Here is a 10743-nt window from a genome sequence, read left to right on the forward strand (position 1 = left end):
TTATTATATTGTACTAACAACATTGGCAATACATGTGGAGAGAGGCAATATTTTGAAGGCAGCATGCAGGAGAACACTTCTGCACTCGTGTTTTGACCTTTTCTAAAGCTGAAATCTGTGGCCAAAAATATAGCAGTAGGAAATGAGCTTTTAAATAAGCATTCACGATCTAACCGTTGAATCACTGACCCTAACCTTCGGAATATAAAATGTGGAATTCATTGCAACAGAAGGCTGTGGAGGACAAGTCAATGGATATTTTTAAGGCAGAAATAGATAGATTCTTGGTTCATAGAAACATAGAAAATAGGTGCAGGAGGAGGCCATTCGGTCCTTCGAGCCTGCATCGCCATTCAATATGATCATGGCTGAATCTTCCAACTCAGTATCCTGTACCTGCCTTCTCTCCATACCCCCTGATCCCTTTAGCCACAAGGGCCACATCTAACTCCCTCTTAAATATAGCCAATGAACTGGCCTCAACTACCTTCTGTGGCAGAGAATGCCAGAGATTCGCCACTCTGTGTGAAAAATGGTTTTCTCATCTCGGTCCCAAAAGATTTCCCCCTTATTCTTAAACTGTGACCCCTTGTTCTGGACTTCCCCAAAATCGGGAACAATCTTCCTGCATCTAGCCTGTCCAACCCCTTAAGAATTTTACGGGTGTCAGGGGTTATGGGGAGAAGGCAGGAGAATGGGGTGAAGAGGGAAAGGTAAACATAGATAGAAACATAGAAATTAGGTGCAGGAGTAGGCCATTCGGCCCTTCGAGCCTGCACCGCCATTCAATATGATCATGGCTGATCATCCAACTCAGTATCCCGTACTGCCTTCTCTCCATACCCCCTGATCCCCTTAGCCACAAGGGCCACATCTAACTCCCTCTTAAATATAGCCAATGAACTGGCCTCAACTACCCTCTGTGGCAGAGAGTTCCAGAGATTCACCACTCTCTGCGTGAAAAAAGTTCTTCTCATCTCGGTTTTAAAGGATTTCCCCTTTATCCTTAAGCTGTGACCCCTTGTCCTGGACTTCCCTAACATCGGGAACAATCAGATCAGCCATGATTGAATGGCGGAGTAGACTTGATGGGCTGAATGGCCTCATTCTGCTCCTATCGCTTCTGAACGTAAACACTGCAGCTGCAAGCATCGTGCTTGAAAACGTTGTTCCAGAACTCACAAGAAACAGATGCTGGTGAATCTAATTTCACTGTACCTTCATTGGTACAGGTGACAATAAAAAGACCTTTGAAACCTTTGAATTTTGAGCATATAAACAAAGTGCTGGAGGAACTCCTCGGATTAGGTTACATCTAGGAAAGGGACAGGCGATGATTCGGGTCAGGGTTTGAATCTGAAGAAGGGGTTCGGCCCGAAACGTTGCCTATTTCCTTTGCTCCATAGACGCTGCTGCACCCGCTGAGTTTCTCCAGCATTTTTGTGTACCTTCAATTTTCCAGCATCTGCAGTTCCTTCTTAAAAATTTGGGTCAGGGCCCCTCTTCAGATGTTGTCCCGGTGAGGCTGAGATATTTTCTTTGGAGTGTAGGAGATTGAGGAGTGACCTCATTGAGGTGTACATGATCACAAGGGGGATGGTCAAAGTGAAGTCACACAATCTTTCTTCCAGGCTAGAAGTCATTGGCTTAAGATGAGAGGGAAGAGATTTAAGAGGGACCCCTGGGCATCTGTTTCACTCAGAGGGTAGTCTATATCTCAAATGATCAGCTAGCAGAAACCATAGAAGCGGATATTTACCTATGGATTTTAAAGACATTTGGACAGATGTGTGGATTGGAAGTGTTTAGAGTATATGGGTCAAATGCACAGCATGGTCGGCATGGACAAGGTGGGCCGATAGGTCTGTGCTCTATAGCTCTATGCATCTGTAACGGCAATTTCTTAACTTTCCGATGTCCAGCTTTTAATTGCCATTACTACTCAAAGTCATGTCAAAGTCAATTTTATTTGTCACATACACTTAAAAAGAACACACAATGCACAATAAAATTAACACAAACATCCACCACAGCATTCTTCACTGTGGTAGAAGGCAACAAAGTTCAGCCAGTCCTCCTCCTTTGTTCACCCGTGGTCGGGGTCATAAACTCAGAGATGTAGAAGTGATATAGCTTACGCATTCACTCATATTTCCTCTCCTCAGATGTAGACACACCATCTACGTATCAAATTCCACTCACAAGCATACACAATAGATACAGCTAGAAGTATCTATACAGAATACTATAATATACTAACAATAACTAACAAGCATAGATGGCTCCTACAGCATCTTCATTATTTTTCATTTTGTAACATTAAATATGTGACTGACTTTGCCATTCTGCATTAATTTTATATGTAGAGGAACGAGTTTGTAAACACTCTTCGATCTCTTACAGCAATTTCCTATATCATTCCAGACCTATGAATAATAATATTCAATGTAATAATGTAATAACATAAGTAATAATATTCTGTGTAATGTTTAAGAAAGAACTGGAGATGCTGGAAAAATCAAAGGTAGACAAAAATGCTGGGGAAACTCAGCGGGTGAGGCAGCATCTGTGGAGGGAAGGAATAGGTGACGCTTCGGGTCGAGACCCTTCTTCAAACTGATGTGGAGGTGGGGGGGGTGGGAAGAAGAAAGGGAGAGGCGGAGACAGTAGGATGTGGGAGAGCTGAGAAGGGGAGGGGAAGGAGGGAGAAAGCAAGGACTACCTGAAATTGGAGAAGTCAATGTTCATACCGCTGGGGTGTAAACTGCCCAAGCGAAACATGAGGTGCTGCTCCTCCAATTTGCGGTGGGACTCACTCTGGCCATGGAGGAGGCCCAGGACAGAAAGGTCGGATTCGGAATGGGAGAGGGAGTTGAAGTGCTGAGCCACCGGGAGATCAGGTTGGTTAGTGCGAACCGAGCGGAGGTGTTGGGCGAAGCGATCGCCAAGCCCACGCTTGGTCTCACCGATGTAGAGCAGCTGACACCTAGAGCAGTGGATGCAATAGATGAGGTTGGAGGAGGTGCAGGTGAACCTCTGCCTCATCTGGAAAATCTGTGTAATGATGAGTAATAATATTTTCTGTAATAATGAGTAATAATATGAGCCATAATATTCAGTGTTTTCGTAAACCTATAGTTTAGGAGAGCACTGAATATTATTATCCATATTTGACAGCAGTCACTATTTATTGTTATAAGGAAAATTATGTAAAAATGTCATTTCTAATCCTTACTTACAAAGCCCTCTCTCTTCTCCATACTTCCTCAGCCTGCAACCCTTTAATATAACATTACACTCACATTGGCACTATTGTCTTCAGCTGGCAAAGTCCTAACTCCTGGAATTCCCTACACATCTTTGTCTATGTGCCTGCTCCTTTATGACCACCCTCAAAGATTACCTCGGTGTCCACATTATCTTCCAACTGCCTCAGTGTTGCTATATGAAGTTCAGTGTCCAATATTGTTGGACCACACAGTGTTTTAGTTTCAGTAGAACCTTTGACTTGCTTATTGCCATGGACTGGCAGGCCAATGGGCCCGTTTTGCATGATATAGAGTTGCACAGCATGGAAGCGTGGGAGATTGCAACCTTCACGTGGTCCGCCCTGCTTTGACGAATGCAATCAACCTGCCATGCACAATCAAATAAGATCAAATAGAACAAGTTGTCCTACAACTTTAGGCTGTGCACGCCATACGCAAGAAGAAATACAGCATGGAAACAGGCTCTTCAGTCCAACTTGCCCACGCTGGCCAACATGCCGCATCTACACTCGTCCCACCTGCCTTTGTTTGGCCCATATCCCACTAAACCTGTCCTATCCATTATTTGTCTAAATCTATCTATCTATCTATCTTCTATCTTTGAACTATCTCTACATAACTAAAACTCTGATCTTGTGCTCTTCCGGTTTTGCATTTTTTCTATTTGCTCAAAAACAGTACAGGATAGCTCTACGATTTTTCTCCATCTTACTCACCATTCTACTGTGTTACAAGGACAACGAGTTTTGTTCTGATCGATGGTATATTAAAAAAGTTATTAAGGTTTAAAAATTGTAAAAACCGCGCATGCACAGATTGGTCTCCTCTCCTGTCAGTCTCCACCACGCAGATTGGTCTCCTCTCCTGTCAGTCGCCCTTTCCTGCACCATCACCGCACTGATTGGCCGGGTCCGCTGTCAGTCATGGGTGGCGCCCGTTTCGCCCGGCGAGGAGAATATAAAGCTGAAGGAGCAGCGGAGTGAGCATCACTAACGCTCCGTCATTTGGAGCTGTGTTTGCGGCCGCCTCCGTGGTGACGAGCGGGCAAGCCCACTTCACGGCCTCCATGGTGCCCAGCCGCGGGATCATCGGTAGCTTAGTCCAACCCGGGTTTCTACCCGCGAGGCCCCGGCCGGGGTTCTATGCAGCGATTCATGAAGCATCGAGACCACGGTGGGGCCATGTCGGCGGTGGGGCCTCGCTACGATTGGGGTGCGTCGGCGGTGGGGGCCTCGCGGTGGTGGTGGGGCCTCTCGATGATGGGGCCCCTACGGTGGTGGGGCCTCGCGGTGGCGATGGGGCCTTGCGGTGGCGGTGGGGCCTTGTGGCGGCAGTGGGGCTTTGTGGCGGTGGTGGGGCATTGCGGCCGCGGTGGGGCCTCTCGATGATGGGGCCCCTACGGTGGTGGGGCCTCGTGGTGGTGGTGGGGCCTCATGGCGGCGGTGGGGCCTTGCGGTGGCGGTGGGGCTTTCTGGTGGCGGTGGGGCCTTGCGGTGGTGGTGGGGCCTTGCGGTGGTGGTGGGGCCTTGCGGTGGTGGTGGGGCCTCATGGCGGCGGTGGGGCCTTGCGGTGGTGGTGGGGCCTTGCGGTGGCGGTGGGGCCTTGCGGCGGCAGTGTGGGCTTTGTGGTGGCGATGGTGGGGCATTGCGGCTGCAGTGGGGCCTTGCCGAATTTCAAAATCCGCTGAGAAACCTACCTCTTTTTTCAGTTTTTTCCAGTCTCATGTCTGGTGGGGGAGGAGAGGGAATAGAGGGAGTGGAGGGGGAGAGGGGGGAAGATAGGGAGGGGGGGATAGAGGGCAGTAGGGGAGGTGAAGAGGGATAATGGGGGGATAGGGTGAGGTGAGGAGTGGGGGAGGTGGGGGATAGACCGATAGGGAGGGGAGATGAATTATGGAGGGAGGGAGTGACTGCGGTTAGGGGAAAGGAGAGGTATGGAGAGGTGAGGGATTGGGGGAGGGGAGGAAGAGAGGGGAAAGAAGAGGGAGGATGAAGAGGGGGGAGTGAGGGGGGATGAGGGGAAATGAGTCGCGTCTGCGCAGTTGGGGGCGATTGGTAAGTGGTGGAATATTGCGTTGGGGGAACGGGTTGTGTTGGGGGAACGGGCCTCCCGTGTGACAGGGAACCAACGGGTCCCACTTAGTCTAGTGTTTCTTAAATGTTGCGATAGTACCTGCCGCAACTACCTCCTCTGGCAGCTCGTTCCATACATGTTGTGTGGCTCTGTGCATCTTCCACACTCCAGTAGAGCAGTTTGAGATGTGTTGCCAAGTTTAGTTTGGTTTAGTTCAGAGATACAGTATGGAAACAGGCCCACCTAGACCGCGCCGACTAGCAACCCAGCACATTAACACTAATCTGAGGAAAGACATTGTTGCCATAGAGGGAGTACAGAGAAGGTTCACCAGACTGATTCATGGGATGTCAGGACATTCATATGAAGAAAGACTGGATAGACTTGGCTTGTACTTGCTAGAATTTAGAAGATTGAGGGGGGATCTTATAGAAACTTACAAAATTCTTACGGGGTTGGACAGGCTAGATGCAGGAAGATTGTTCCCGATGTTGGGGAAGTCCAGAACAAGGGGTTACAGTTTAAGGATAAGGGGGACATCTTTTAGGACCGAGATGAGAAAAACATTTTTCACACAGAGAGTGGTGAATCTCTGGAATTCTGGGCCACAGAAGGTAGCTGAGGCCAGTTCATTGGCTATATTTAAGAGGGAGTTAGATGTGGCCCTTGTCGCTAAAGATATCAGGAGGTATGAAGAGAAGGCAGGTACAGGATACTGAGTTGGATGATCAGCCATGATCATATTGAATGGCGGTGCAGGCTTGAAGGGCCGAATGGCCCACTCCTGCACCTAATTTCTATGTTTCTATGTTTCTACTCAATACACACTGGGGATAATTTACATTTACTGTATATCAAACCAATTAACCTACAAACATGTACGTCTTGGGAGTGTGGGAGGAAACCGAAGGTCTCGGAGAAAACCCACGCAAGTCACGGGGAAAACGTACAAACTCTGTACAGACACCAGTCGGGATCGAACCCGGTCTGGCGCTGTAAGGTAGCAACTCCACTACTGCGCCACTGTGCCCCCCAAGTACCTACAATATCATTGTCCTGTGAGGTACTTTAAACCAAAGATTATAAAGAACATCTTTGCTTTACACAGAGTCTCAGCTATTTGTGCATTGTAACATCCCTCTAGGTGGCAGTAAAGTAATGATTATAATAAAGTCGATTGTAACGTATTTTTTGGAGCACAGGCAGGAGATAGTGAGCTTAGCAGCATAATGTCCAGATAACAACCTCTTCCTCAATGTCAGCAAAGTAAAGGAGCTGGTTGTGGATTTCAGGAAGCGATGTGGAGTAAACACCCCAGACTGTATCAATGGTGGTGAAGTGGAGATGTCCAAAAGCTTCAAAGTCCTAGGTGTAAATATGACCAACAATTTGCCATGGTTCAACATTTACACTTCAGCCAAGAAAGCACCTCAATGCCTCCACTTCCCCATAAGACCAAGGAAATTCCAATTATTCTTATCATTTTCTATTGATGCACCATAGAAAGCATCCTATTAAGATGCATTACAGATTAAGACGGCAACTGTTTTTGCCCAAGAGTGCAAGAAATTGCAGAGGGTTGTGAACGCAACCCATTCCATCACGCAAACCAGCCTTCTCCACCTCACCCCCACCCTCCCCTAACCCCCCCCCCCCCCCCCCCCCCCCCCCCTCATCGACTCTATCAATACTTCACACTGCCTCGGTAAAGCAGCCAACATAATCAAGAGCCTGTCATCCTCTCCTGACATTCCCATTGGGCAGAAGTTATAGAAGCGTGAAAGAAGGTACCACTAGACTCAAGAAAAACGTATTTGCAGTTAAATGGATCTCTCATAAGCAGAGGATGTATTCCTGATCTTCTGATCTACCCAATCGCTGTGATGGTATTTCAGTCTCTGTCACAGAGGCCGACATCAGGAAATCCTTCAGAGGGGTGAACCCTCGAAAAGCGCCTGGACCTGATGGTGTACCTGGTCGTGTTCTAAAAACCTGTGCGGACCAACTGGCTGGAGTTTTTGCGGACATTTTCAACCTCTCACTTCTGAGGTCTGAGGTTCCCACCTGCTTCAAAAGGGCATCTTGGACACCGGTGCCCAAGAAGAGCAAGGTGACGTGCCTCAATGACTATCGACCAGTGGTAACTAACGCCTGTGGTGATGAAGTGCTTTGAGAGGTTGATCATGGCGCAAATCAACTCCTACCTCGACAAAAACCTGGACCCACTGCAGTTCGCTTACCGCCACAACAGATCAACGGTGGATGCGATCTGGGTGGCCCTCCACTCCGCTCTGGACCACTTGGACAGGAAAAACTCATGGAAATGTGTCAGACTCAATAACAATCAGCATGGGAGCACCTCAAGGCTGCGAACTCAGCTCCCTGCTGTACTCACTCTATACTCATGACTGCGTAACCAGTCATAGTGCGAACTCCATCATCAAGTTCGCTGACGACACCACTGTTGTGGGACGTATCACTGATGGGGATGAGTCAGAGTACAGAAGAGAGATCGAGCGATTGTCCATATGATGCCGGCACAATAACCTGGCTCTCAACACTAGCAAAACCAACAGGGCTGGATTTACGTATAAGCTAGACAAGCTTAAGCTTAGGGCCTCGAGATCTAGGGGGGCCTACTCACCTCGCTGCCTCATCCGGACCCGCCGAACCTCGCCGCCCCACCAACCATCCGCCCACCGGGACCTCCTATTCTTTGCCCACTGGGTCTTCCCCATTCCCCTCAAACCATGTGACCCCAGCTCTTCCCCACCCACACCACAGTCCCTCATACACCCCCCTACCCCCGGACCACCCACAACCCCTCCACCAGACATCGCCTCGGCCTCAGTCCACTCACCAGCCTTCCTCCGGCCCCAACCCCCATCCCTGCCGTGTGTTCACCATACCCCCTGATCTCCCCCTCTCAGATCCCGAATGGTCTGTCCTCAGCAGAGGCCTCACCTTTGTCCCCCTCCGTCCCCAACTCAATGGGTTCCGCGCCCGACGCGATTTGGAGCTCTTCTTCCGTGGCTCCCGAAGTCCACAGGCTGAGCTGGGTGGAGATTCACGCTGGCGGCCCTCGGCAAAGGGTTCCCAGGGCTCCGCGGTATTAAAATCAGCGCGGCCCGAGGCTGGGAGCTCCGCAAACCACAGCTCCATGATGTTGAAGCAGTAGGCCCAACACTCCAGAGCTTCAAACGGCGATCCAGGTAAGGCATTGCTCGCTCCGCGGTGAATCCAATATGTACTTTAAAACCAACTGTTCAATGACAACATACAGTAGGATGTAAAAGTGTCACACTGTCACTGTTGGGTAGTCAATCGTGGGGGGCCTCACAAGTGAAATAGCTTAGGGCCTCTCTTCATCTAAATCTGGCCCTGAAAACCAAGGACCTGATTATGGACTTTGGAAGGAGTAGGATGGGGACCCACAGTCCCGTTTATATCAACGAATCGATGGCTGAAAGGGTCAAGAGCTTCAAATTCCTGGGCGTGCACATCTCTGAAGATCATTCCTGGTCCGAGAACACTGATGCAATTATTAAGAAAGCACATCAGCGCTTCTACTTCCTGAGAAGATTACGGAGAGTCGGTTTGTCAAGGAGGACTCTCTCTAACTTTTACAGGTGCACAGTAGAGAGCATGCTGACCAGTTGCATCGTGGCTTGGTTCAGCAACTTGAGCGCCCTGGAGAGGAAAAGACTACAAAAAGTAGTAAACACTGCCCAGTCCATCATCGGCTCTGACATCCCTTCCATCGAGGGGATCTATCACAGTCGCTGCCTCAAAAAGGCTGACAGTATCATCAAGGACCCACACCATCCTGGCCACACACTCATCTCCCTGCTACCTTGAGGTAGAAGGTACAGGAGCCTGAAGACTGCAACAACCAGGTTCAGGAATAGCTACTTCCCCACAGCCATCAGGCTATTAAACTTGGCTCGGACAAAACTCTGAACATTAATAGCCCATTATCTGTTATTTGCACTTTATCAGTTTATTTATTCATGTGTGTATGTATTTATATAATGGTATATGGACACACTGATCTGTTCTGTATTCATGCCTACTATGTTCTGTTGTGCTGAAGCAAAGCAAGAATTTCATTGTCCTATCAGGGACCCATGACAATAAATTCGCTTGAATACTTGTCTACCTTCAGTATCAATCAGCAACTGAAATTCCTCCTACACTGTCAACATTTATTTTACACAAAGCTTTTGTGAAGACATTACATTCGAGGCATATCCAAACAGCTAATGGGTACTTGCAAGACAAAAAACTGAACCTATTTATAAGTTGATATTTTAAACTGCATACTGAACACTGAGTCTGTAAAAACGTTATTTTTTTGTAAATCAGGCATAGATATGTCTGTCCTGTTCAATAGACTCCAAATAGCGCCAACAAACACACCAGGACACAGATCAATAAATGGTTTACCAGCAGTACTAACAAAGCTCATCTCAGAAAGTCAATTACAAAACCACATCCATTTTCAAGTTTAATGTTTTTCAATATTCAGACCTCAGAAAGTTGGGCAATTCTTCCAAAAAATATATTGTATTGTAGCAGCACTGCTAGCGCACGCAGATATCAAACCCGGCGTTCGGAAGCAGCGGTTACGTGACTCGGGAGGGGCAGTTGTTTACGCGCGGTTTTTCCCTTGCGCGTGTTAGTTCAGCGCTGACCACCGTTGTGGGCAGACGTGTCTGATAAGCCTGTATGCTGCAACTTTAACTTTCGAATAAAGATCTGTTGAAAACTCCAGTAGTCGTTTCTCAGACCACTATTAGTATTATTATAACAAACCGAGCCGATAATCTGAATGAAGAAGTCTCAAATCCAAAATGTCACCTATCCATGGTCCCAGGAGATGCTGCCTGACCTACTCCTGCACTTTGTGTCTTGTTTTGTAAACCAGCTTCTGCAGTTCCTTACATCCACGACAGTAACAACAATCTAGTGGAGATCAATTTCGACAATCAGAGCAGGCAATTTGTTCAAAAATATCAGATTTTTGGCCATTCAGATCTTTTGTAGGTATCGAGTGCTCAGATCAAAAGAGTGCAGTTGGGAGCAAGTGTCATATTATGAACTGTTAGATTCGTAGTCACCATTGCAAATTGTTGACGATTATTAATAAACTGCCACCCTCCATTGTAGCCGGAGCAAAACCCTTATCCATTGATGTTGGAGACATTGGAGACCGAGATTGTTGGAATCTGGGGCCAAGGAAATAAACTGCTGGAGGAACTCAGCAGATCAGGCAGCATCTGTGGATCGAAATGGAACAGTTTGCTAAACATAGAAACATAGAAAATAGGTGCAGGAGTAGGCCATTCGGTCCTTCGAGCCTGCACCGCCATTCAATATGATCATGGCTGATCATCCAACT

This window comes from Leucoraja erinacea, chromosome 4 (genome assembly GCF_028641065.1).
Source record: "Leucoraja erinacea ecotype New England chromosome 4, Leri_hhj_1, whole genome shotgun sequence".
NCBI lineage: Eukaryota > Metazoa > Chordata > Chondrichthyes > Rajiformes > Rajidae > Leucoraja > Leucoraja erinaceus.